Source organism: Gorilla gorilla, chromosome 2 (assembly GCF_029281585.2).
Source record: "Gorilla gorilla gorilla isolate KB3781 chromosome 2, NHGRI_mGorGor1-v2.1_pri, whole genome shotgun sequence".
NCBI lineage: Eukaryota > Metazoa > Chordata > Mammalia > Primates > Hominidae > Gorilla > Gorilla gorilla.
In genome coordinates this window covers 82178057-82204248 of record NC_086017.1, presented here as the reverse complement: position 1 = coordinate 82204248, position 26192 = coordinate 82178057, and the positions used below count along the sequence as shown (strand labels likewise).

Below are 26192 nucleotides of genomic sequence, written 5' to 3'. Positions count from 1 at the left end.
CCCTTTTTGCTGGGGGCAGGTCACTTGAGGAGGCCTGGACAGTCTTCTCCAGCCTGTGTGGTCTCATGGAGCCTCATGCCTCCCGGCCTCAGCATGTGCTATTCTATTGAAATCTTACATGTTTTCCACCTGTTTCAACGCTGCTTGTCTTCGCATGCATTGCTGAGATGTCACTAGCTCCTGGGGTCAAACTGAGTTTCAAGTTTGAGCTCTGACACATACTAGCCCTGTCTTCCTGGGAAAGTTACTCAACCTCCCTGATTCTCAGTTTCTTCAGGTGTAGAAGGAAAATAGTAAAAATAGTCCTTGCCTCAGAAGGTGCTGGGAGGTTTCATGTTATCATCATGCATGCAAGCTCTTAGGATAGAGCCTCATTCAGAATGAGCGCTCCTCAAAGGCTGCACCCACCACTCTCTTGTAGCACCCACAGCTGTATAATGGCTGCCCCTCTTCGAGACTGGAAGTCCCTTGAGGGCAGAGGCCATGCGTGGTCACCACTGAAGCCCTGTGCCCAGCATGGACTAGGCGTGGTAGGGGTTGTTGGATGCTCACTGAGTACCTCTTCCCTCCTTGCCAACAGAACCCCAGTGTTGCTGGGAGCAGGGATGTAGCTACCAAATAGATCCCACTTTCCATACTCCTTTGCAGCCAGAGATGGCCACGTGATGCATTCTGTCCCACCAGGTCATCTTAGGTTGGGCTCCTAGAAACTGACTCCTTGAAGCCAAGAGTCAAGAGCAAGTAGCTTATTTGGAAGGTGATTCCTGGAAAGGGAGATGAGACAAGGAAGAGAAGCCAAGTGCAGAGAGTGTGAGTGAGCAGCACATTATTGCTGGGGGTAACTGGGGCCAGATCCTGCTGGGAACCTTTGAGAGCTGGTGTACAACAGGCCCCCAGTTTTCCCACCTGAGAGCCAGAAAGCTGGGGTGTTTGCCCACCAACTGCTGTCTGTCATTGGTTGACGCTGCTTCTGGGCAGAATTAACTCTGGCCTCTCTGTATGGCAACCTGAGCAAGCTACTGGGGCCGAAGAAAGGAGTTTGTAGAAGGAAGGTTCTGTAGAGCCCAGATGATGAATGTCAAGGGGATGTGGGTAGGGCAGGCCCCAACAGTGTCTGTTATGGAAGCGTAAGTCTAACTGTTGCAAGAGATTTCCAGAAAAGCCCCCAAATGGAGACCGACTCATCAGATATGGCCCCTTTTGCTCAGGATCTCCCCACTTTCCTTTTGCATAGAATACAGGCTTAATGGCTAGAGCTGTGGCAGCCTTCTATGTACATGAGGCAAAAGCCTAGAGAGCCACCAGGACTTCTCTCTGTTCTGACACCTTTTAGTTATTATTTACTTGTGGACATTATGTCTTATAAGAAAAATAAAACCCCTCTCTTTAGTGTTTTAGGTGGCCATTGATATGTGAGTCTCCTGTTACTTGCAGTGTAACTCAATAGAAGTTCAATAACTCAAAAATGTTGAAGAATGAGTGAGGAAGTGGTGGGGTGGAGTGGAGAGCATCACTTACTTATAGAGATGCCCAGAGGTTTGACTATATTCCTAGACCGTAAGCTCCTGAGAGCTGGACAGGGATTATTTTTGCTCTTTATTTTATCCTTGGCATTTAGACCAATGCTTTGTAGAAGAGACTTGTGATCATTATTTCCTGAATAAACAAATAGCCAATGATCCTGGGGAAGGAGAGGAAGCTGCAGATGCTCTAGATACAATTTATTTGAGTTTGCATTTATGGAAAGTCTTTTCATATACTAGATTGTACTTCCCTTTTGCTAGAGGGAGAAGGGTTGAGGAAGGGAGAGAAGTGAGAGCAAATGAACTAGGATAAAGTATTAAAAGTTGAGTAGGTTAGATTTCCTCTCCCTGAGCCTCAATTTTCTCATCTGTAAAGTGGGGATAATAACCATACCAGAGTTTGTTGTGGGGATGAAATGAGAGAATGTATAATCAGTGATTTGCAGAGTTCCTGGAACACAGTAGGTCCTCAAGAAAGGATATTATTATTGTTTTTGTTATTACTAATAGGTACCACTACTGGACCCTGTAGAAAATAACTAAGACGTGGGTCCTTATCCTCAGCCCATGATTCCGATAGGAGGAACTCACTGTATTATGAGGGAGGATAAATCGTATGATTTCCAGTTTATAACTGGAGACATAGACTCTGAAGTGTTATAAAATGTACCTGAGGGCCTGGTACAGATCTGTAATCCCAGCACTTTGGGAGGCTGAGGTGGGAGGATCGTTTGAGCTCAGGAGTTCAAGATCAGCCTGGGAAACATGGTGAAAACCTGTCTCTACAAAAAATAAAAAAAATTAGCTGGCTGTGATGGTGTACACCTGTAGTCCCAGCTACTCGGGAGGCTGAGGCAGGAGGATCACTGGAGCCCAGGAGGCTGCATTGAGTCATGATTGTGCCACTGCACTCCAGCTTGGGAAACAGAGAGACTCTGTCTCAAATAATAATAATAATAAAATAAAAGATAAAAGGTACCTGAGATCAGCTGACTGGTTTGTGGCAGGGATCTCCCAGCAGCACCATGCAGGAACTCTGGAGGAATACTTGAAGTGTTACTAATTTAGGGACACATTCAGCAAAAAAATTCTGTGACTTGGTCTTGTACCCAGGATCAACATTTGACAAGCATCCCAGGGGGCTCTCTGATGGCAGCTCTAAGCCCAATCTTGCCTCACCTACTTCCCTCCCATCCTCCAGGCCTCCAAAACCTCCCAAGGCCATTCCAGCTCTAAACTGGAAAATGCGTTTGTTGAAAGGGGTTGAATTGGCGTGAAATGACTAAAGGAGGTGCAGTTTAGCAAAGCCACGAACTGGAGCTACCTTCTAAATTAGGATAAGGGACTTTCTTTTCCAGATTAGTCATTGAGCAAGCTCCTTCATTCTCAGAACTGCCTCCGTGCTGCTGGTTGGACAGTTATTCTCACCAACAAGAAGGGAGACGATGGTTAGTCTATCTGCAGCTGGTCCCGCTTACTGAGGGGAAAAGAGAAGACTTCCCCTTGTAACCTGGCTGGGAGCCTTCCCAAGGTGGGTGAGGACATTTCCAAAATATTTTTTATGCTAATTAATGGAGGTATTAAAACATACTGGCTAAATAATGCTGCCATTGAAAGAAGCTCAGGATGGAAGCACGTCTAACTTCCCTGTAAGTAGGCTTCCTTGTTGAACATTAAAACTCCCACAAATTCCCCTGTGGCTTCATCATAGACTCTGTGGTGACCACTACCTATGGACCACGATTATGAGACCACTGTCTCATAAAGTGACTTTCTAAAGGCCTCAGATGGTCATCTTCAGAGCATGGAGGAACAAGGGCCTGGGGCTGAGAAAACTGGATTGGTTTCAGCCTCAAGAAATCAGTACCAGCCCAGGTAATGCTGGGCTTTGGGTCTCTCCCTGTGCCTCCTTTGATAGTTTGGTGTCTTGAGGCACAAGGCAAGGGGACCTCTCCTTCCTCCAGCATCTTGTCACCTAAGAGATGATTTTCCTTTGGTGACACATTCCCACAGGCATAGGTCAATTTTTTTGTGTGAAACAAATCAGCAAAAAAAATCATCATGGGTCTTGCCATAAATCCTCAAGGGCATGTAGTGGGGTGGCGGGTGACTCTGAAAGTATGAAGGCATGAGGTTTTTATTCCTGGTGTTTCTCTCTACCCTCGTCCCCTCCTCCATTCTGTCTGCTGTGTGCATTTTGTTCTCATTGCCTCGGGAGAGGCAGCAACTCGGAGAGAAGAGAATGTCAGCTCTTGGCCTTGGAGTTGCAAAATCTTAGGCCTGCAGGGATGAGAAGGACTGATGGGCATCAGTGACGAAAGTGGGGAGGAGAGCTGGGAACAAGATGAATTTCTGGGCCTGGAGATGGCAAGGTTTCTTCTGGGTGGGGAAGGAAGAGAGATGGAGGGGACACAATAAAGGAGAGAGGTCCTGCGGCCATGTGGGCTGGAGGAAACTCAGTTTCCAGGTACTGCCCAACCCCTCCTGGAGAGGGGACTCGGGTCACCCACCAACAATGCCCAAGGGCTCTCAGTCAGCACCTCCACACCCTCCAGCTTATTACCGCGTTACCATCCAGCATCAACACATGGGAGTTGCAAAGGTGGTCCTTTCTGTGGACAGCTGGTGGGACCTCCTAGCTCAGAGGGGAACCTCCAGCCATGTCCCGAGTGCTTGTCTGGCACCTTCTACTTCTCCCTCATGGATGTTCCTGTTTCAGCATCTCAGGCCATCTGCAAACTGTGGAGATGGGGTGGGGGCCTGGGCACCTGCTGGGGTAGCAGTGATAGAAAGGAGAAGAGGACAGGGTCCCTCAGCACTTCTACCTCCTTGAACCTTCCAGAGTCCACCTGCGGAGGTGGGGCGATGGTGAGCCGCAGCCCCCAGGAGCCCTTTAACTACAGAAGCTCATGGCGTGCAGAGGGAGGCAAAAGATGGGCCACGGAGTCACGCGAATCTGAGGACTGGCTCCAACTCCACCTTTGTCTCCCTCTTCGGAAAGCTGAACAGGGTGCAACGTGAGAAGGCAATCTTCCTTCCTGCCTTGCAGGCACTCTGGGGACGCTGCTTGTTTGCTCTGCTCTGCCAACTCTCCCCTGGGGACTCTCCTCCCCAGCCAGGCTGCCCTGGAGGGTGGAGTCTCCCCGCTGCCCTCCTGCTCCACCCCTCAGTCCACAGACCTTTTCATTTAAAGAGTTCATTGCTACAGGAAACAGATGGGAGTCACAAAAATAATAAACAGAGAGAATTTCAAAGGTTCCGGAAGCTCAGAGTCATGGTCTCAGGCCCGTCGTTAAAGACTTCCTTCTGAGATGGGGCCTGAGAATGACTGCAAACACTGTTGTTTCAGCCACTGGGATGGCCGGGCAGGGACCTGCAGTGCTGAGAGCTGTCAGCCCCTGGACTAGTGTGTAACCCTCACAGTCGTCTTGCAATGGGAGGGTGTCATGACCCTCACTTTACAGGTGTAAAAACTGAGTTCAGAGAGCAGGATTGGCTGCATGATTTAGGACATTCAGTGTAAAATAAAAATGTGGGGTCTTTGGTTCAAAAATTAAGAACTTCAAGACTGAAACCACAGCAGAGTGTTAAACCAAGTGAGGTGTCCTTCTGATCACAGGCCCTGAGTGACTGCCTGGGACACAGGCTTGTGAAGTCAGCCCTGTCAGAGATTAGGTAACTAGCCCAAGGACACCAGCTAGTGAGAGGCAACCGCGGCTTCCATGCAAGGTCTAGGACAGCCTTCCATTGAATTTTGCTATCTTCCTGGTCTTTACCTGTGGACACCCCCATCCCTCCCTCCCACCCGCCATGGCTTGGCTGTCGGCATTATTTTTATAACTTAAAAAGAATCGTTAAAAAGTAAAGCATGACTTTAAGACACCAACACTACACAAATCCTGATGTTGCTCCAAGAAGCCCTTTGCCTTTTGCTAAAACGGAGGCGGAAGAGGTGATTGGGCATTGCCCCACCTCCTCCTCCATTCAGTTAACTTGACAAGGAAACATTTTTGAGACAGATGATTCTCATTTTTAATGCAGTTTGAAAGTCCCTAGGGGCAGGAAGACACTCGGGCTTGCCTACTTCAGGAAGTGGTGTCTTCCCTCCAATTTGTATGGACTTTATTTTAAGAGACCTCAGCTGGCTCAGCCCACATTGATAAGCTTCCCCAATGGGATATGCATAATATAGGGCTTACGGTACACATTCAACACAATATCTTAATACATGTTTATACGAATATATATTTGTATTTTATGCTATTATCACAGTGGTTCTCAGAGGAGAGAACGACTTTACCCCTTAGGGGAACATTTAGCAATGTCTGGAAGACATTTCTGCTGTCACAGCTAAGAAGCAGCTGCTATCGGCTTCTAGTGGGTGGGGTTTGGGGGTGCTGCTAGACATCCTACCATGCACAGGGTAGCCCCCCACAACAGAGAAGTATCCAGCCCAAAATGTCAGTGCTGAGGCTGAGAAGCCACAACAAGCAATCATAATTAATTGGTATTGTCAAGGAATGAAAGATTACTGGGACTGGAACCCCACTTTGTAAAAAATCTACCCTTAGGAAATAAATTTTTGAGTGCTGCCAACTGAATTTGTGACTATTATGTAATAACTAACTGGGTCTCAAGTTAGGAGTCAGTTGAAACTCAGATAATCTTCACAACTCCCCCCAGGAAGTTTGAATTCTTTTTCTTTTTTTTTTTTTTTTAGAGGCGAGGTCTTGTTATGTTGCCCAGGCGGGTATCGAACTCTTGAACTCAAGTGATGCACCTGCCTTGGCCACCCGAAATGCTGGAAATATAGGCGTGAACCACCACATGCCTGATCAGAAGTTTGAATTCTTATACTCGTTTTGCTGATGAGAACACTGAGCCTCAGAGAAGAGAATTAGGGACGGACTTCCTGCAGGTTGTTTTACCCAGAGATGCTGTCAAAGAGTCAGCCAGGACAACCTGGGGTTCTTTTTCTCAAAGATCTACTTTTATCTCTTGGTACCAGGCCAGCTGGGCTTACTCCGCTAGTTGGAGCTGGGGAACACCCACATCCCTGCCTCTGGTTTAAGAATCTCTCCTCCTTGCATCTGCTCACAGTAGATCCTGTTTTTCCTTCCTTTCATATACCCCATCTACAGTACTATCTACAGTACTTGCTTTTTCTTTAAGGGAAGCACCGTCTTTCCAGAAGCTAGAGGTAGACAGACTCTGAGTCTGGGGATGGAGTGTGTAAACCAGGTGATAGCAGCCAATGTATAAAGTTCTTCTGCTCACAGTGACTGGCTCGGGATAGTCACATAACCCAGTCTGAACCATGAGAGGTTTGCTGCCCTATTGCTACCCCAGAGGACCCAGCCTAAGGCTGAACTCCAGTGAGCTGCCAGATAAAACACAGGTGGCCCTGTTAATTAATTCAACAATTAATATGTTTTTAGTACAAGTATGTCCCAAATGGGCCGGGGACAGTGGCTCACGCCTGTAATCCCAGCACTTTGGGAGGCCGAGGTGGGCTGATCACTTGAGGCTAGGAGTTGGAGACCAGCCTAACCAATATGGTGAAACCCATTTCTACTTTTAATAAAAATGCAAAAAATTAGCCGGTTGTGGTGGCCTGTGCCTGTAATCTCAGCTACTCAGGAGGCTGAGGCAGGAGAATAGCTTGAACTCAGGAGGCAGAGGTTGCAGTGAGCTGAGATTGTGCCACTGCATTCCAGCCTGGGTGACAGAGTGAGACTTTGTCTCAAAAAAAAAAAAAAAAAAAAAAGAAAGTATCTTCCAGATATTTAGTGGGACATACTTATACTAAGAAAAGTACTTCTTGTTTATCTGAAATTAAAGTTTAACTGACGTTTTATATTTTTATTTGCTTAAATCTGGCAACCAGTCAGTGGAATCTAAAAAGGAGCTGCCTCTTGGTGACATCATGTGAGCCCTGAATTGTACCTAAAGCCAAACTGTGCATGGACTTGTAGCTGAAAGATTGTTAAGGAATTTTCTGGACCTTATCAAGGCCTTGGCCTTAGGAAACGTAGAAAGTCTTGTGAGGTGACTACACTTCCTTGCCCGTCACAGTGCTCAGCGTCCAGCGACAATAAAGACTTACTGGGTAACAAGGCTCTGTGCATAGCTCGCTTCTAATAACTACCTTCATTTTTTGAGCATTTACCATGCCTGACACACTGTGCTTTAACTTAAACTACTTCCCACCTTCAAATATATGTGAGATAAGTAACATCACACCCATTTCACAGGTGAGAAAACTGGGGTCTGGAAAGGTGACTTACCCTTGACTTCAGGGCACAGGCTGAGAAAATGAGAAACAGAATTTGACCCAGGTCCTCCTGGCTGCAAAGCCTGTGCCGCTTTCTTGACAGCTTGCCACCTCTCAGGCCCCACACCTTGCCTGCTGGTCAGGCCCCTTGGAAGGAACCTAGTGTTATCCCTGACCCTGCTCTTCCTCTCTCAGCCCCTGAAGGCCCCCATTAGCTGCCCACCTCCTGCTTGAAACACGCCGCAGAACATCTGGAAGCCCTAGGAGGCCGTTTCTTTGACAACCTTCGATTTAAAAGCTCATGGAAATTCTTGCTCCAACTGCTGTGACGTGAGCAGCCCAGGTACACAGCCCTCTGGAGGCCAGAAGGGGCTGCCAACATCTGCTTCCCATTACCCGGGGGAGGGACTTCACCACCAGCCGCTGGTAACAGGAGACCCTGGCCTCTGATTTATGGCCCATTTGGAAGGAGGCCTCGGAGCAATTACTTGTTGGATTGAGCCGGGCGAGGGGCTAGAGCTTTGCAAAGCGGAAAGCAGCCCCTGGCTGGCAGCGCTTTCTCCCCAGGAAGACAGGGACTATCCAGCGAGTACTTTCTTATTGACTTAAGTTACCTAATTTTCATGGATCATTGCCTATGTACCAGGCACTCTTCTAAATGCTTCATGAATATTCACTCAGTTAAGCCTCCCTAGAAGGGAGATGCTATGATCATCCCATTTTATGGTTGAGAAACTGAGGCCCCCAAAGATTATACAGCTTGCTGCAGTCACATAGCTAGGCATGTACACTCCGCTGGGATTTGAATCAAGGCCCTGGAATCCAGCAACCGTTATGCTGCTCTGCAAATGAATAATCTTTAAAACATGTAAATTGGACCACCAGATTCCCAGCTCAGAACCCCCAATGGCTTCTAATGACAGAGTGAAACCCAAAGTTCTCAAACTCTAAGAACCTCTGGTCTTCTCTTCTCTGTCTTCTCCTTGCCTATTCCCCTCCAGCCTTCCTTGCCTGTTCTTGCTTCTTTTTGTTCATTTGTTTTCTTTTCTTTTCTTTTCTTTTTTTTTTTTAAAAAGAAAAAAAACAGCTCTACTGGGCTATAAATAACATCAGGCTGGGCATAGTGGCTCATGCCTTTATCCCAGCACTTTGGGAGGCTGAGGTGTGGGAGTCACTTGAGCCCAGGAGTTTGAGGCCAGCCCGGGCAACACAGCAAGACACCACCTCTACAAAAAATTAGCTGGGCATGATGGTGCACACCTGTAGTCCCAGCTACTCAGGAGGCTGAGGCAGAAGGATCTCTTGAGCCCAGGAGGTCAAGGATGCAGTAAGCTATGATCATGCCCCTGTACTCCAGCCTGGGTGACACAACAAGACCCTGTCTCCAAAATAAAAAATAAAAAAAAATTAACATCTCATAAAACTCACCCATTTAAAATGTACAGCTCAATGGTTTTAGTATAATATATTCAGAGTTGTGCAATGATCATCACAATCAAAGTTTAGAATATTTTCATAATCCCCAAATTCCCCATCAGCGGTCATTCCCATTCTCCCTCCCCTCCAGCCCCTGGCAACCATGAATCTACTTTCTGTCTCTACAGATTTGCCTATTCCTGGCATTTCATACATATGGAACCATACAATATGTGTTTTCATTTTGTGACTGGCTGCTTTTACTTGGCCTAATGTTTCAAGATCCATCCACCTTGTCTCATGAATCAGTACTTTATCCCTTTTAGAGGCCAAATCATATTGTGTGGTATGGGTATGCACTTTATCCATCCATTAGTTGGTAGGCATTGGGGTCATTTCCACTTTTTGGCTCTTATAAACAATGCTGCTGTGAACACATGTGTATTTTGCCTGGACCTCTGGTTCCTTGGACATGCTAAACATGCTCCCCTCGCAGTGCTGTTGCCCTTGCCATTTCCTCCTCCTGGCTGCCTTCCTCCAGGTCTTCCTGTGGCTGGCCCCTCACTTCATATCCCTGTCCTCACACCATCTCCTCACATGGGCCCTCCAGACCACCCCCTCTACTTGTCATTCTCTCCCCCATCTTCTGCTTTAGTTCTCTTTCTTGGCCTTGCCAGTACAGGAAACTACTCTATATCCTTATTTGAGTACTGGGATTCTCTCTGTTTCTCTACCTAGTGTGGAAGCTCCATGAGGATGGGGACTTCCTTGGTCTCAGTGCCTGGCGCATAGAAGGTGCTCAATCAGTAGACAATGTGTGAATCAAGCAATGCGATGGAGCATGGATGACTTGCTCCAAGGCAGCACAAGGCTTCTAAGTAGTGAGCAAGACACCCAGTGACTCCAAACGGTAACCAGGGTGCTCTCATGATTGCTACACCTGCAAGGTCTCGACTTAGTCTTTCGAATTTCCCTGCAAGCGTAGAGGAGAGAGAAGAGCAAACCAATAAACCAATAGGATGCTGCCACAGGAAGCAAGGACAACGTGGCTGCTAAGAGTAGGCACTTTGGCAGGAGACGTCTGGGTTGTTATTAGTTACTTCTGAGCTTGGTGACCATGAACCAATCCATTTTATTTTCTGTGCCTTGGTTTTCTCAACTGTCAAAGGGAAGTAATAATAGTACCTTCTTTACTAGATGTTTATGAGGGTAAATTGAAATAATGTGGGTAAAATGTTGGACATATGTTGGCTATTTTTGTGTGGGTGGATGTAGGCATCAGGAAAGCAGAGACAGCAAGGAGGATGGGCAGGTAACTAGCCTGGAAGGGAAGGTGGGAGGAATCAGTGTTGGTTTCCTGGGGGAGGTGGCATCTAAGCTAGGACCAATAGGACTTGGTCCCGGGGAACATGACATCTCTTCTCTTTCTCCTCCTCCAGCTCAGGATCCAACATAGCAGAGGAGGACTCCAGGAAGTCATTCCACCACCTCTGCCTCCCTGCTGACGAATCTGATATTTGGTGAGAAGCCTCCTAGGACAAGAGGCAACTTGGCATAGTGCTTAATTTCAGAGTTCAGGTCTGATGGGGTAACCTGGTGTTCAAATATCTCTGGCTTCCTGACTGCCTAACTGTGTGCCCCTGAGCCATGTGCTAAACCTCTCTGGGCCTTCATGTCCTTGCCTATAAGTGGGGGTGATGAGAACAGTGCCAACAGCACAGGGTGAGAATTCAGCGAGGTAATGCCCGGCGAGCACTTGGCACATGGGGAGTATCAAGTCAGTGTCAGCCCTCAGCCTTGGTGGAATCCCTCTCTCAACCTCAAAGTCTCCTTGCCTCCAGTGTTTTCCCAGAGCAGTAGCAAAAGCAGGCAACTAATTTTGCTTAAAAGCTGGAGCAAAGACTGGGAGAATGGAGCCCAGGTCAGCCCCGTACTTGCCATGTGGTTTGGGAAGAGTGAACCCATCCCGCAGAGCCTGTGGGAAAACCGTCACTGGTAAGGGGGAAGTGAGATAGAGGCGGTCAAGCCCTTGCTGCTTCCTGTCTCCCTGGGAATCCCTAAGAACATTCCCCAGCCTCCTCCTTTGCCCTCGTCCCTCTCCCAGGGCTTAATTGGGCAGCTGCCGTCAGTTTGCACTTAACCTTCTCCCCATCTGCCCTCAAGGGAAAGAATTAACGCTAATCCCTGAGCTGCTTCCCTGCCTGTCGAGGGAAGTGTCAGAGTGCAGGGACCTGGAGCCAGCTCAGCTCAGGCTTCCCAAGTAGTGCAGCCCAGCTCCAGTGCTCAGGGGCTCCCCAAACATGCCCACCCCAGAGTCTCTGCTCCTCTGTGCTGGAGCAGTGGGGGACAGCCCTCCCAGCCAGTGAGCCACCTTCCTCCTCACCCAGTTCTTGTCCCTCTAAGCCCAACACTGTACTATAGAAATACAATGTGAGCCACGTAAGTTATTTACAATTTTCTGGTAGCCACATTAAAAAAAAACCAAAGGGTAATAGATGAAATTTTAACAACACATTTCATTTAACCCAATATATTCCAAATATGATCTTTTTAACATTAACCAATGTGCACAATTTTTAAGAAGATATTTTCTGTTCTTTCTTTGCATACCCAGACTCCCCAGTTTGGTGTGTGTCTTATACTTTTATGGCACATCTCGATTTGGATACTAAAATTTTCATGGGAATACTTGATCCGCATTTAGATTTCACAAAACTTATAGCTGAAGAAGATTCACCTACCCAAGTTGATCGAGACCCTCATAAAAGTTTTCCAATCACTGAATCAAGTATGAGTTTTTAAGTTTAAATGTAAAAAAAAAAAATGCAATTAAATAACATGAACAATTCAGCTCATCAATCACATTAGCCACATGTCAAGGCCTCGGTGGCCATGTGTAGCTGGTGGCTACCATATTGGATGGTGCAGCTCTGGCCTTCACCCAATTTCCCACAGCTGCTCCTTGGCAGGCCTCTCCAGGAAAATGTGTGGTGCACTGGAGTTGGGAACTCTGCCTCCAATTTGCTGTGTGACTTTGGGTGAGTGTCTCTGCCTCTCTAGGTCTTTCTTTTCCCAGCTCTCAAATCCTTCCATTTAAAGAAAGTGAGTGCCTATGCTCACAACACCTTGTTCTAGGCTCTGGGAATGCACAGCAAAGAGCACACGGTGCCCCTTCTCACAGAGCTTCATTCTGGGCTGGGAAATGGTCATCAGAGCTGGGATTACATTTATGGAACCCTTTCTATATGCCAGGCACTGTTGGAAGCCTTTGACATTAGCCAACTCTTTTAACCATCACGGTAGCTTCATGGGGAAGGTGCTGGCATCATTGTTTCTCATGGGAAAATGGAGCCACACAGAGCATTAAGAAACTTGACCAAGGTCTCCCATCTTAAATGGGGCCGTGGTGGGATTTGAACCCAGTCTGCTTGGCTGTAGTGTGAGCGCTTTCATCACTTCCTTCTACTACAGGTTGAACATTCCTACTTCAAAATTCCAAAATCTGAAGCAGTCCAAAATCTGAAACTTTTGGGACACTGACATGAAGCCACAAATAGAAAATTCCACACGTAAGTACTCAACACAAGCTTTGTTTCATATGCAAAATTATTGAAAATGTTTCATAAAGTTACCCCTTCATCCTATGTGTATAAGGTGTATATGAAACATAAATGAATTTCCTTTACTGTTTTTGTACTCACAAACCCTCCCTTCCACTCCAAGCCCTGTAAGCATCTGGCATCTTGGCTAGTTTGCTGCTTCCGAGGTGCCTGGGGGTTCATGCATTTTAGACTTTGTGTGCTCCGGGGACTAGACATGATTTCAAAGTGCTGCTGACTTGGGTCCCAATCCCCAAAGTATCTCATTAGGTATATGCAGATATTCCAAAATCTGAAACAGTCTGGTCCCAAATACTTCAGATATGGGATACTGATCTCTCTAATGAATGTAGAGTGGCAGTGATGGCTGCTGAGAAAAGCAGCAAGGCAGAAAAAAAGGGGGAGGGGCTGCTATTTTAGATGGAGGGGAAAGAGGCCCCCTCTCCTCCAGGCTACACAGACCATCCCTAACATCCCTTGCACCTCAATCAAGGGCCTACCATGTGCCAGACTTTTAAAGGGTCTTGGAGGCCCCAGGCAGTGTGTGATGGGCCAGGGTCTGTGAAGGTGTGCCCCGCATTGAGGAGGAGCCGGGCATCTGAACTGCCAAGCACAGCCAGGCCTGCCAGGCAGGTGTGCCATGTGGACTGGGAGCCGTGGCCAACAGCTGCCAGGTGGAGCCAGGCTTGTGCCAGGGACTGCAGTCAACAGAAGCAGCTGCCCTCCAGTGTTTACTGAGCATTTATTTTCTCTCCTTCTTTCTTCTTTCCCCTTTTCAGCCCATCTTTCCTAGCCTTACCCCTTCCCCTTTCTTCCCTCTCTCCTCCCTCACTCCTTAACTCCCATCCACCCACCTATCCAGTGTTTATTGAAGGCCTACTATGTGCCAGACACGGTGTCAAGCCCTAGGGACACTGTGGTGAATAAAATGCTCCTGTCCTCAAGGAATGTTATGGTCCATTTGGAAGGACCCATAAATAAATCTGTAATGTCTGCTGAGAAAGGATGTGTGTGCTCTTTGAGAGTAACAGTGAGACGAATTGGGGAAATTAATTACTCTTTGTACATGGAAGGACACTATAGATAAAGTTCAAAGGCAAATGATAGGCTGGAGAAATATTCGCACCCTCAGGGATGCAGAAGGAGCCCACATCTATGTATAGAGCTCACCGTCAGGGCCTGGCATAGAGCGCCATTCCCTTCATAGCGGGGCTTGCTCTTACTTTTTTCACTCTCCTTTTTTTTTTTTTTTCAAATGCACCCTCTGTTCTACATAAAATGGTTGTGTCCTGTTGGTAGATCAGGGGCCCAACTTCCTGACTCAATGATTATGACATGAGGTCAAACAAGAAAAAAGGTGTCATGGGAGCAATCCACCCAAGCTCCAGCCTTGAACTAGAGAGAGTCCCCGACCCAAGGATCTTGAGTCCAGTGTGGGTGACAGTGCGGACACTAAGCAAAGGCTTTTCAGGGTAGTTTGTGGGAAGGGGCGGCATAGGTGTGGGGAGCTTCGAAGAGGGTCCTGCTGTGCAGACTCTTGGGGGCAGGAAGGGATAGTGGGAAGAATGACAGCTAAGGGGAGTCCTGAAGCATGGGGAGTAGTTAGCTAGGTGCCAAGGGGAGGGGAAAGTATTCCAGGCAAAAGGAACTGCTTGTGCAAAGGTCTAGAGACAGAAAAGTTTAGACCGCGACACACACACACACACACACACACACACTCACTGCAGACACAGAGTCTCCTCCATCTTGCAGGAGTCTGAGTCAGGGAATCATGAAAGATGGGGGTAGACAGGTAAATGGGTCAGATTACCAAGGGTCTGGTAAGCTATGCAAGGAGGTTGGACTTCATTTGAAGATCAATGGGAAGCATTTGAAGAATTACAAGCTAAGGAATGATTGTTTCAAATTTGCGTTTTAGAAAGATCATGTTGGCCACATTCTGAATAATGGAGTGGGGAAACTGGAGCCAGTTAAGAGGCTGTTGCCAAACATCCAGGGGAAAACTGATACTGGCTTGAAATAAGGAAATGGCCATGGGGATGGAGAGAAATGGATGGAGGTCAAGGTCAAGATCAATGTGAAAGGTTGAGGCTGCAGCTCTAGAAATGGGAGTCACAGGTGGACAGACAAGACCCGAATCACGGGGCAGTGGCAGCCCCTCAGGGAGACTGCATCATGCCAAGAAAGAAGGGACCAAACGTCTGATGCTGGGTTCTGTGTTTGGATCAAAAGCTGGGAGACTCCTGGGTTCTTGCCTTTGCTCCTCCCTCGCCGGCTGTGTGAATTCGGGGTGTTCACGTCTCCCCTCTGGGTTCGTTCTCCCCATTTGTAAGATACTGTGACTTGAATAGGATCAGTGATCCTTACTGTCCCATGGAGCCCTAGGAGTCCTTGGGAAGTCAGTCCTTCAGCAGCAGGGGCTGAGGTGACATTTGGTGGCTGTGGCTTGGGACTGTCACCTCCTCTTTAAGCACAGTAGTTCCACTTCAATTTGTTTTGTAATTGGCCTTCCGACTCAGCTTTGATTTGAAGAAAGGGTTCCATGACTCAAAAGAGTTTGACGAGGGATGACCTCTCGTGTTCCATCTGGCAGAAGGTAGAGCCACACCCAGTTGGGAGTTTCCCTGATACTAGGAAGAGCGACATCTCCATAAGTCAGAGGGAATTAACAACTATAGACCTTACGGCACTGTTTGGTGCAGACTCTAGATCCAAGGAAAACTCATGACCCTGCACCCAGGGGTCTAAGTGGTCTTGTCTGAAGGGTTAGCATCTCCAACCCAAGTACTCCAAGGGTGACAAATAAGATTCAGCTCTGGCAGTGGACGGTAAAGTTGCCTGGGGCTGCACTGAGGAGCACTCGGTGAGGATAAATGCTGTGATTGATTAGAAATGTCTGCTCTGGACAGTAAATGGGTGGTAATGGTGTGTGTGCCATGAATCTGCTAGCTTTGATCTAATCTTTGCTGTTTAACAGGGACATGAACTCTCATTCCCATCATGGCCCCAGGCTGCTCTATTGTGCGATCTCTTCTTTCTCCTCCTTTTGTTGTTGAGTACTTCAAAGGTCTATCCTGGCCCTCTTCCCAGTGGACCAGTCACTTCAGGAAACGAATGGGCTGCTCTCTGGAGGAAGCCAGATCACTCAATGAGTTCCCATTTCTCTAGAATTAGATGGTTAGTCATGCCGACCAGGGGCAGTAGGTGGGCTCAAGGCCAGGGAAGCACAGTGCTTCTTTACTGAGCCCCCAGGGCGTGGGCCTTGTTTCCCAAAGATATCCAAGGCCATGTTCAGGAGCCTCTTGCCACCATTGTGATCCCACTTGCTGCATCTGTGAGGGACTGCCAATGCTAATGGTTGGGGTGGAGGCAGGAGGAAAAAAGGGCACTCTGCTACTCAGGAAATTAAAAACCTGCCATTCTCTTTAATATTTTAAAAAAGTAATCTTCATGACATAAATAAATCATGTTTATTGTAGAAAAGCTGAAAAACATGGATAAGCAGAAAGAAGAAAATAAAAGACATCTATGTTCTGATACTTAGAGAAAAGCATTATTTCAACAAGTTAGTGTGTATCTTTCCAGACTTCAGCAGCTCTAGGCACCAGCCCCTCAGAATGGACGATGGCTGTAGCCCTGGGGTGAGTGGAGGCCTCCCAGCTGTGCCAGGCATTAACCCTGTAGTTGCTGACTGGTGGGAAGGTCTAGGGTTCCTGGGGGTGGAGCCAGGTCAAATGGGGTGGCCTGCATGGGGCTCAAGTGACGGCTCTTTCCAACCAGACAGGAACTAGTTTGTTAACAAGCTGAGCTGGCACTTTATGGATAATTCTCAGTGGTGTCTATCCCTACTCCTCCGAGGGTATAATTAGACATATTGGCTGGATGCAGGCCTGGGCTTAGAAATGCTACTGCTGGTTGGCGTTAGGAGGGGTCACTTCCTAGTCAACGTCCCTATTTGCATTTGAAGCATTGTTGCTCCTGGCGGGTGAGTTGAGCCGCACATATCCCTATCTCTTTTTATAAATCCATATTTCCCTCATCACTCTCTCCCCACAACAGGGACTGAGAGGTTTCCTGGAAGAAAAAGAATCTGTGATCCCTGTTTTTACTTTAGGAGTCAAGGGTGAAAACAACTTCACCTTCTGGGCTAGGCTGGCCTCAATCCAGAGCACACAGAAAGGATCACAGGATTCCAGAACAGACACTCACCATAAGAGAAAACACAGCCTGCACAGGTGCCAGGACTCAGCACCCAGGCCCTGGTGGCTGGAGATGAGGGTTCCTTCTGAGCACGGTTTGAGGCTGGCACTAGAACCTTCCTGATCCAGCCACCCTAGAGGAGTGGGTACCCCATGGGGAAGATCGTGCATAAAAATTTAATGATTCTAACACTTTAGGGCTTGGGCAACATTGCTATAGGGCCCTTCTCAACTGCAGGAGTACACAGTTCTGAAGGGACAAAGACGTATCCCCAGTTTAGGAGTCCAGCCAGCAACTGTAGATCTTATACAACCTGATCAGATCTGGGAGGGGCAGAGAATGGCATAGAACCAGCTGCAGCTATATGGTCCAGTCTGAGAGATGTGACTGAACTTCTCTCTCTCTCTCTGCCAGGCGACAAAGATGCTCAGGGCTTATTTGACAAGTGGTTAAACTTAGTGATTAAGAGTACAGATTCTGGAGCCAGACTGCTTGGGTTTGAATCCCATCTCTACCACTTATTTTCTTTGTGACTTTGGGCAAGTGACTTCACCTCTCTGTGCCTCAGGTTTCCCATTGGTAAAGTGGGGGACACACAGAGCCTGTCTTAGAGAGTTGTTATGAGGATTAAATTAATATATGTAAAATTATATCTAGCTGATTGCTATGTTTGCTGACACACACATACACCCTTAGGTGGTTTTGAAGTTGTAGCATTTAGGAATGGGAACACTGGAAAAGCTGGAAATTCTTGTTAATTTGGAAGGTGAGGCTTTGAAGTGGTTCTTTTTTTTTTTGAGACAGAGTCAGCTGGAGTGCAATCAATGGCAGGATCTTGGCTCACTGCAACCTCCACCTCCTGGGTTCAAGTGCTTCTCATGCCTCAGCCTCCTGAGTAGCTGGGATTACAGGCGTGCACCACCACACCCAGCTAATTTTTGGATTTTTAGTAGAGATGGGGTTTCACCATGTTGACCAGGCTGGTCTTGAACTCCTGGCCTGAAGTGGTCCACCCACCTCGGCCTCCCAAAGTGCTAGGATTACAGGTGTGAATCACTGTGCCTGGCCCAGGAGTGGTTCTTAAATTTGAGGATGCATCAGCATCATCTGGAAGGCTGCTTGTTAAAGCACAGATTTCTTGGCCCCACCCCCAGTCAGTCTGGGGTGGGACTGAGCATCTACACTTCTCACAAGCTCCCAGATGATGCCCATGCGCTGCGGTCCACAGATCACACTTGGAGCAACACCAGTTTTGAATATTGTTATAAATCTATTTTATTTCTTCTTTTTACTGAGTATAATCTTCTCTGACATTTTGTAACCAGACTGTAAACTTGACAAGGGCAGGGGCCATGACCTTACTCACCACTGAATACACAGCATCTGACATGCTGTAGATGCCCGATAAATATCAGCTGAAAGGAGGATAGCAGCACGCTTTTTGCACTCAACAATGTTCTTGTGTACATTTTTCGTGTTAATAAATATTCTCCCACAACATTGTTTGGTTGGTTGCATAGTTTTCCCTTGTATGGTTGTAAGTGAGAGAACAACTTGAGCTTGCTGGAACAAAAAGGAAGAATTCAGTCTAAGTAGGCAGGGTGCCTCAGCGACTGGAACCAGGAAGCTGAGAACCAACAAAAGGATCTTTCCTATTGCCTCCCATCTGCATCCCCCTGTGATGGCTTCATTCCCTTTCCCGGGCTTTTGTGACTTTTCTGTCCACGTGACATCCAAGATGGCTGCTTACATCTCCCAGATCTCTTGTTACAGCACCTGCCATGTGGTCAGTCTGTCTGTCTGCCCTTTAGTCTCTCTCCTAGTAACTCCATTAGGGACTCTGGCCCTGCTGGGGTCAGTGCTCACCCCTCATCCAATCAAGGAGGAGGGCCATATTCAAATATGGCTGCCAGGTGCCCCTGTGGTGGTAGTCGGGGGAGTACAAGAAAAGTGGGGCCTGGTGATCGCCAAACGATCCATTCTAAATTGCCTTCCGTTCATCTTCTCATCCCTCTCCTTAAACCTGATTTCAATTTCAATCTGGTGACCAGGACTTGGTTTCTGTGGACTTTTCTGGGCTCAGAGCAGGGATTTGACTGACTTAACCCCATCTCTCTTCCATTAGCGATAATGGCCCATGGCAGCGTCACAGGTTTGTCTGATGTCTTTGAACATTTAATCCACACGACGTGATTTTGAGGGAGGCAGGAGGTTTCACCCAATGAGGCCTGTTTAGTACCAGCAAGTCTGCTCATGATCCGAAATGCAGCTGAAAAAATAAATATAATTAAAAAGATAACTCAGGCCAGCGTTCCCAGAGACTGTTTTACATGGGCGCATAATGAATGCTAAACTCAGTGCAGCAGTGCCAAAAAGCAAAATAAATTCTTGGAGTTGGTCTGTTTCCTGCCTGCAATACATTTGCTTGTTCCAAACAAATATATTTGTCAATACAACACAATTAGGAAGGCTGAGCCAATCAGACCATCAAATATCCAGAGAAGCAGAACGTGGCTTCCATACACTTTGCTAGATGGAGCCAAGGTCTGGGTGTGTTATGACCAAATCAATTACAGCCCGGGCAGGCCTTACATTCCCCTCCAGGACAAGCTTCCTCATCTCTTCTAGTTACCGAGGGAGTTCTGACTTTTTCTCCCTTTCCTTCTCTCTAGTATTAATAACCATGAGGCCCCTCCTTCCCAATCTTTTAGGTTAATTTACCTTTTTTTTTTTCGGCTAACAGCTAGAAACAACTTTTGACATATATAGTTTGTAGGATGAGGGCCTGCCAAAATAGGACTAAAAATGAGTATTTATAATAATAGCTACCATTTATTGCACAGATGCCAGGCATTTCGCACTCGCGGTTTCTCCTGACCCTCACAGCAATCCTGGGATAGGTATTACTAGTTTCATTTGATAGGTGAGGAAACAGGCTCAGAGAGGTCAAATGATTTGTACAAGGCCACACAGCTAGTGAGTGACTGAGCTGAGGTTAAAACTCTGCTTTTTCTAATGCTTGAGCTTGTGTTAGGACTATTGATGTTAAAAGACAGAATCTAACTCAACCTGGCTTTAAACAATAAGGGGATTAAATGGCCTTTGGGTTGATAGCCCAGGTGTGAACTTCAGGCAAGGCTTCATCCAGCCACTCTAATGACGTCTTCAAGGACCTGGCTTCTCTCTGCTCTGCCTGCCTTCATCCTTAGGCTCCTCACCATTGGCTTCTATAGCCCACACCTCTGAGCTCTTCCTTCAGGAAAGGAAATAATGACAGCAGCTACATCCTTTAAATTCTTAAGCCTCATCAGTCTGGAGAAGACAGAATGTCCCCTCTGGTAGTACCCACAGAAGAGAGAGGAGCTTCTACCTTCAAACTCTTGGCATTCCATTTGCTTGGGTTAAATTAGGTGCCCATCCTTGAGCCATAGCACCTGGCTTAGGGATATGACGTGTTGGTTAGTTTAGATTGATCAGGCCCCTCTCTGGAGCTGGGGTGGTCATCTGTCTTGCAAGAGCCTCAAGGCTGAGCAAGGGCAGGGACAGAGATCCTAGAGCAAACCTGGGTGCTGTCATCGGAATAGGGGCATGAATTGGCAGAGGGGATGGCTTAAATAGTTAACCAACTGGCCTGGCACAGGCACTGACCAATTAGAACAGATGCTGGCTATGAAGACTCATTAGCCATTTGCTATTCAAAGTGGGCTCCTTGGACAGCAGCATCAGATCATTTGGGAGCCTGTTGGAAATGCAGGATCTCTGGACCCACTCCCAACACACTGAATCGGAATCTGTACTTGAACAAGATCTCTAAATCTTTAACAAGATCTAGCAAAGTTTGAGCAGTGCCGATTTAGCAGAGTGATGGAGCATGATAAATACATAAATACATGATAAAGTGCCTGGCATGTGGTGGGTGCTTAATAAACATAGTTCCCTTCTTCCCATCCCAAATGTTTGCAAATGGGGAAACTGACTGTCTTAGTCCATTTTCTGTTTCAATAACTGAATACCTGAGACTGGGTAATTTATGAAGAAAAGAAATTTGTTTCTTACAGTTCTGGGGGCTGAACATCCAAGATCACATGTGGTAAGGGCCTTCTTGCTGATGGGATTCTACAGAGTCCTGAGGTGGCGCAGGGCATCAAATGGCTCATAAGAGATGAGGGGCTCAGGAAAGACGGTCAAACTGATTTTTATTACAGACCCATTCTCGGGATAACTAACCCATTCCCTCAATAACCCATTAATCCATTACTCCACGGATGGATTAATCTGTTCATGACAGCACAGCCCTCATGACCTAATCACCTCCCAGATGTTGCACTTCTCAATGCTGCTGCATTGGGGATCAAGTTTTCAACCTATCAACTTTTGGGGAACACAGTTAAATTGCAGCACTGACCCAGCAGGATTTCTACATGCCTAAAACATAGACATGGACTCTGATGCCCTGAGGGCTAGCCTGGGGCTTGGCTTTTCTCAGTACATCAGAGGTTCTAAACCCAGGCTGCACATTAGAATCCTCTAGTGAATTTTTAAAAATCTTGACAGCCAGGCATCACCCCAAATCAAGTCAGTCAGTATCTCCCAAGGGAGATCCAAGCATCAGTACTTTTAAAAGTTCCTCAGTCAATTTCTATGAGCAGCCATGGTACAGAACCAGTGCCTCCCACTTTGCTGCCTTCTGAATTCATTAAACTGTAAGAAGGCTCTGCTTTCAACAAAAGGGTCTGCTTTGAACACTTCTGGGTGGCTGGCTACAAACCCAAGGGTGATGGTTCCTGTCTTCGAACACTGAGCATGTGCTCTGACATGGCTGTGCCTGGTAACACAGAGGAGTGCCTAGTAACACAGAAGAATCTGTGCTGACTGGCTCCTGCTTGCACTTCTCAGACATCTGGTAGAGGTTCAGTTTCTGAGCCAGGGAACCAACAGGCATGGACCCATAGGCTAGACTCCAGGGATTCGGCAGGGCAGGTGGGGAGCAATGATCACCTCTGCAATTCTGCACCGCCAGGTCCCCAGATGCATACTCAGAAGTCCTGGACCCCTGGGGCATCTGGCGAAACCTCTGGACTCTTCTCAGAAAAAAAAAAGTTTTTGTTTTACATAATAAGACTAAGGAGACTAGGCATGGTGGCTCACACCTGTAATCCCATAACTTTGGAAGGCTGAGGCAGGAGGATGGCTTGATCCCAGTTCGAGACCAGCCTGGGCAACAGCGAGACATCTTCTCTAGTTCGAGACCAGCCTGGGCAACAGTGAGACGTCTTCTCTATTAAAAATTAAAAATAAAATTAGCCAGGTGTGGTGGTGCACACCTGTAGTCCCAGCTACTTGGGAGGCTGAGGTGGGAGGATCACTTGAGCCCAGGAGGTCAAAGCTGCAGTGAGCCATGATCATGCCACTGCACTCCAGCCTGGATGACAGAGCAAGACTCTGTCTCAAAAAAAAAAAGTACTAAGGAAAGAAATAGTTTTGAAATGCAATTATCATCTGGGCATGGTGGCTCACAACCTGTAATCCCAGCACTTTGGGAAGCTGAAGTGGGCAGATCACTTGAGGCCAGAAGCTCAAGACCAGCCTTGCCAACATGGTGAAACCCTGTCTCTACTAAAAATACAAAAATTAGCCAGCGTGGTGGCACGCGTCTGTAATCCCAGCTACTCGGGGGACTGAGGCACAAGAATCGCTTGAGCCTGGGAGGTGGGGGTTGCAGTGAGATGAGATTGCACCTTGCACTCCAGCCTGTGACAGGGGGAAACTCTGTCTCAAAAAAAAAAATGCAATTATCAAGATATTAAAAAGAAATGTACATATGTGCTTCTTCTTCTTTTTTTTTTTTTTTTTTACATATGTGCTTCTTTATGAATGCGTTAAATGAGAAGGTCTGGCAGTGTGTCTCACAGCTACCAGAAGCTTGAAGTGGTGCTGAACATGCCTAATGTGCTGAGACGTCTGCAGCAACTGTCCTTCCATAGGTAACTATCTGTGATTTCTACTGGTGACAGTCACAGGAGCTGCTAATCTGACTGTAGTTTGTCACATTTACAATGGAGACAAATGCTGAACTTTGGTTAGAAGTTAGTGAAAATAATGATTCCACCCAAGTCCACTGACCCTCTGAATTCTATCCACAGACTCCTTGGATTTCGTGGTCCCAGGCTAAGAGAGCTTGGGGTAGAGAAATAGGGCTGAGGGCAAATCGCTGGCTGCAGCCGTGCTGTGGAAGGTGAGTGCCACTGGGCATAGCATGTCTCCATCAGAAGATCCAATCCATTTTTCTCCTAGGTCCTGGATGCTGAGGTTTCAAAGGAGAAGAGGTGTGTGTCCTGGGGCTAGGGGTGTGTACAGAAGGGATTCAGAGCTTCTGAGAGGAGCATGCCAAGGTTCTCATCCTAGCTCTCTTTGACACTGGTACTGTCACCCAAGCATGCTGCCTAACCTCTTCAGACTTCAGTTACTTAATCTATAAAATGGGGCTCCTAAAGCCTGCTTCAAACGTTTCCGTAATAATGAATGACAAATGCTTAGCACGGTAGCAGTGAACTTACTAGTTAGGTGTGCCAGCTGTGTAATCTTGCACAAGCCCTTGACTTCTCCAGGACTTGGTTTCCCCACCTGTAAAATAGGCTACAAGTGCCTGCCTTATTGTGAGGATGCAGAGCCTGGCACCAAAAGACAGCCCCATACACAGTGGCTGGACAGCTGAGGGCCCCAGGCAGCCCGCAGGACTCCACACACAGCAGCTCTGGAGACTGCTTCCTTGGCCAGACTGTGCAGGGGACCAGTTGCAGGGGCTAGTCCTGGAGGATTCTTGGCAACCTTAACTCCTCAGGTGCACCAGTTAGTCCCTGCAGTGAGGGCCTTGGCCAGGTGTGTGGGGTCGGGTGGGGAGGAAAACACCTGGGGAAGGGTGAGCTGTTGTAGCTGGCTCCCACTCCCCTGGGCTGGGTGTCTCAGGACCCTGTGCCTAGAGCCCCAGCCTCTCCCACCGTGTTGGCTCTGACTCAGCTGTGCCTGTAGGGACACCTGGAGACCAGCCAAGCCAGACCCCAGCTAGCAAGCACTAGAGCCCTGGATTTTTTTTTAAAGAAAGAACTCAGCTGGGGTGTCACCTTCCCAGCCTCTGCCCCTTTCAGTCTGGAGTCTTTCATTTTCCCTCTGTTTCTTTCTCTTTCTGTGAATGAGGCTGTACCTTGCTTCTATTTCTCTCTCTCAGTCCCTCTACCTGTCTGCCTCTGCCTCTCTCTCTCTCTCTGCATTTATCTGTTTTTCTCTCCCACCCTCTCTTTCCCGGTCCTCTGTTTATTTAGTCAGTTTCTCTCCACTGTCTGACTGTCTTTCTATCTCTTTCCGTTCCTATCTTTGCTTCTCTCTGTCTCAATGTCTGTCTGTTTCTGTCTCTTCCTCTCTCCATGTCCCCGTCTCCTCTCCACCACGCATTTGACATAGGGCACTGAGTGACTGTGGAGGACAAATGCGTCCCGAAGTTTCCCTCCACTCCCACTTAGAAGGCAGAGCCTGCAGAGGAACAAATGGGACAGGGCACATAGGGCGCCTGGGACCTCTGAGTGTATGAACAACCTTAGCAATGACTTCTGTTTCTGTTAGACTGTGAACTCCTTGAAGACAAGAGCACATCTGAATTACCTTTGAATCATCAATAACTAGCACAGGGCCTGGTATGTTGCTGATGTTCAGTAAACATTTATTTACATGAGTAAGTGATAGAATGAAAAAAAACATTTTTTTTTTCTATCAAGTAAAATTTACTCATGACGATTTTGGGCTATCAGGACCTTTTTTTTTTTTTTTTTTTTTTTGAGATAGGGTCTTGCTCTGTCGCCCAGGCTAGAGTGCAGTGACATGATCACGGCTCACTGCAACCTTGACCTTCAGGGCTCAAGTGATCCTCCTATCTCAGCATCCCAAGTAGCTGAGACCACAGGGGCATGCCACTATGCCCGCTAATTGTTAAAATTTTGTAGAAACAGGGTCTCACCATGTTGGCAAGGCTGATCTCAAACCCCTGGGCTCAAGCGATCTTCCCGCCTTGGCTTCCCAAAGTGTTGGAAATATAGGTGTAAGCCACCGAGGCTAGCCTATCTTTATCATTTTAAGTGAGTGCCCCCTCAGATAGAGAAACCAAAGTCAGTTTTTAAACCCTTGCTTTTTTAACTCTAATCCTCCTGGCACCATCACCACCCCTTAAACCTCCCATTCCAGAATATTCCAGAATGTGCCAGGCTGTTCTTAGCTGTAGGGTCTTTGCACTTTTGATTCTCCCTGCTAACTCCTGTTCATTCTTTCCATTTCCTCGTGGATATACCATTCTCCTTCCCTGACTACCAGGCTAGATTTGGCTTTCCCCTTCTGTTCTTCCACAGTAGGCCATGCACACACCTACTTAACTTGCCTCCTCCCTCTGAACTGTAGGCTGCTTGAGGGAAGGGAGTGGGGCTTTCCTCACCTTATCTAGGACCTCGCACGGGTCCTGTAGTTCCTACAAGTTTGCCAATACGTCCTGAGCATCGTAACTCCTGGGGAGTTGCTGGGAAGTGCCAGTGGCTAAGTGATAGCTCCTAGCTCTATCTCTAGTTTTTAGCAGTTAAAAGACAATCTTGTCCAAGAATGAGAAGACCACACAAAATGCAGGTGGAGGAGACCAGTCTGGGGAAGCCACTTCCGGGCACCCAGGAACGCCTTGCTGGCTGTACCTCGGCTGGGGCAGGAGCCCGCACGAGAGTTACTTGCCCTTCAGCTTCCATGTTAGACAGGTTGGTTCTCAGCCAGGCTGAGCCCCAGGCACAGAAATAACTACCTGCTCAGACTGGTGGTTCCACCCCCCCATCTCCTGCAATATTTTTTCAACAGGAGGAAGTGAAATGAATTAATTATGAGCCGTGTGTGTTCACATGCATGCGTTCTGTTGCCGAGCTCCCGTTCTTGAAATGTGCAATCCCAATTGCAAATGAAACACTCCCATCCTACCCCGTGCTCCAGAGGGTTTTCATAACAGCGCCTTTGTGGGCTCCCTTGAATGTCTGCCATGCCAAGGAGGCCGCACATTCCTCCGGCGGCTGCCTCGCTGGGCTTTGAGGAAATCTGCTGGCGGTGGCCCCAGTTTGCAGGAGGTGGGAGGGCATGTCGGAAACGTTGCTCTTAATCTGCCCA

General features: G+C 47.5%; 1 long non-coding RNA gene across 1 annotated transcript; it reads left to right on the top strand.

The window, feature by feature from the left end:
• The first annotated feature begins 2946 nt into the window (after nucleotides 1-2946).
• On the top strand, nucleotides 2947-22992 carry LOC129532320 (uncharacterized). The gene is made up of 4 exons (XR_008678005.2): nucleotides 2947-3054; nucleotides 10653-10733; nucleotides 12685-12782; nucleotides 22904-22992. It is a non-coding gene; the product is annotated as an uncharacterized lncRNA (long non-coding RNA).
• The last annotated feature ends 3200 nt before the right edge of the window (nucleotides 22993-26192 follow it).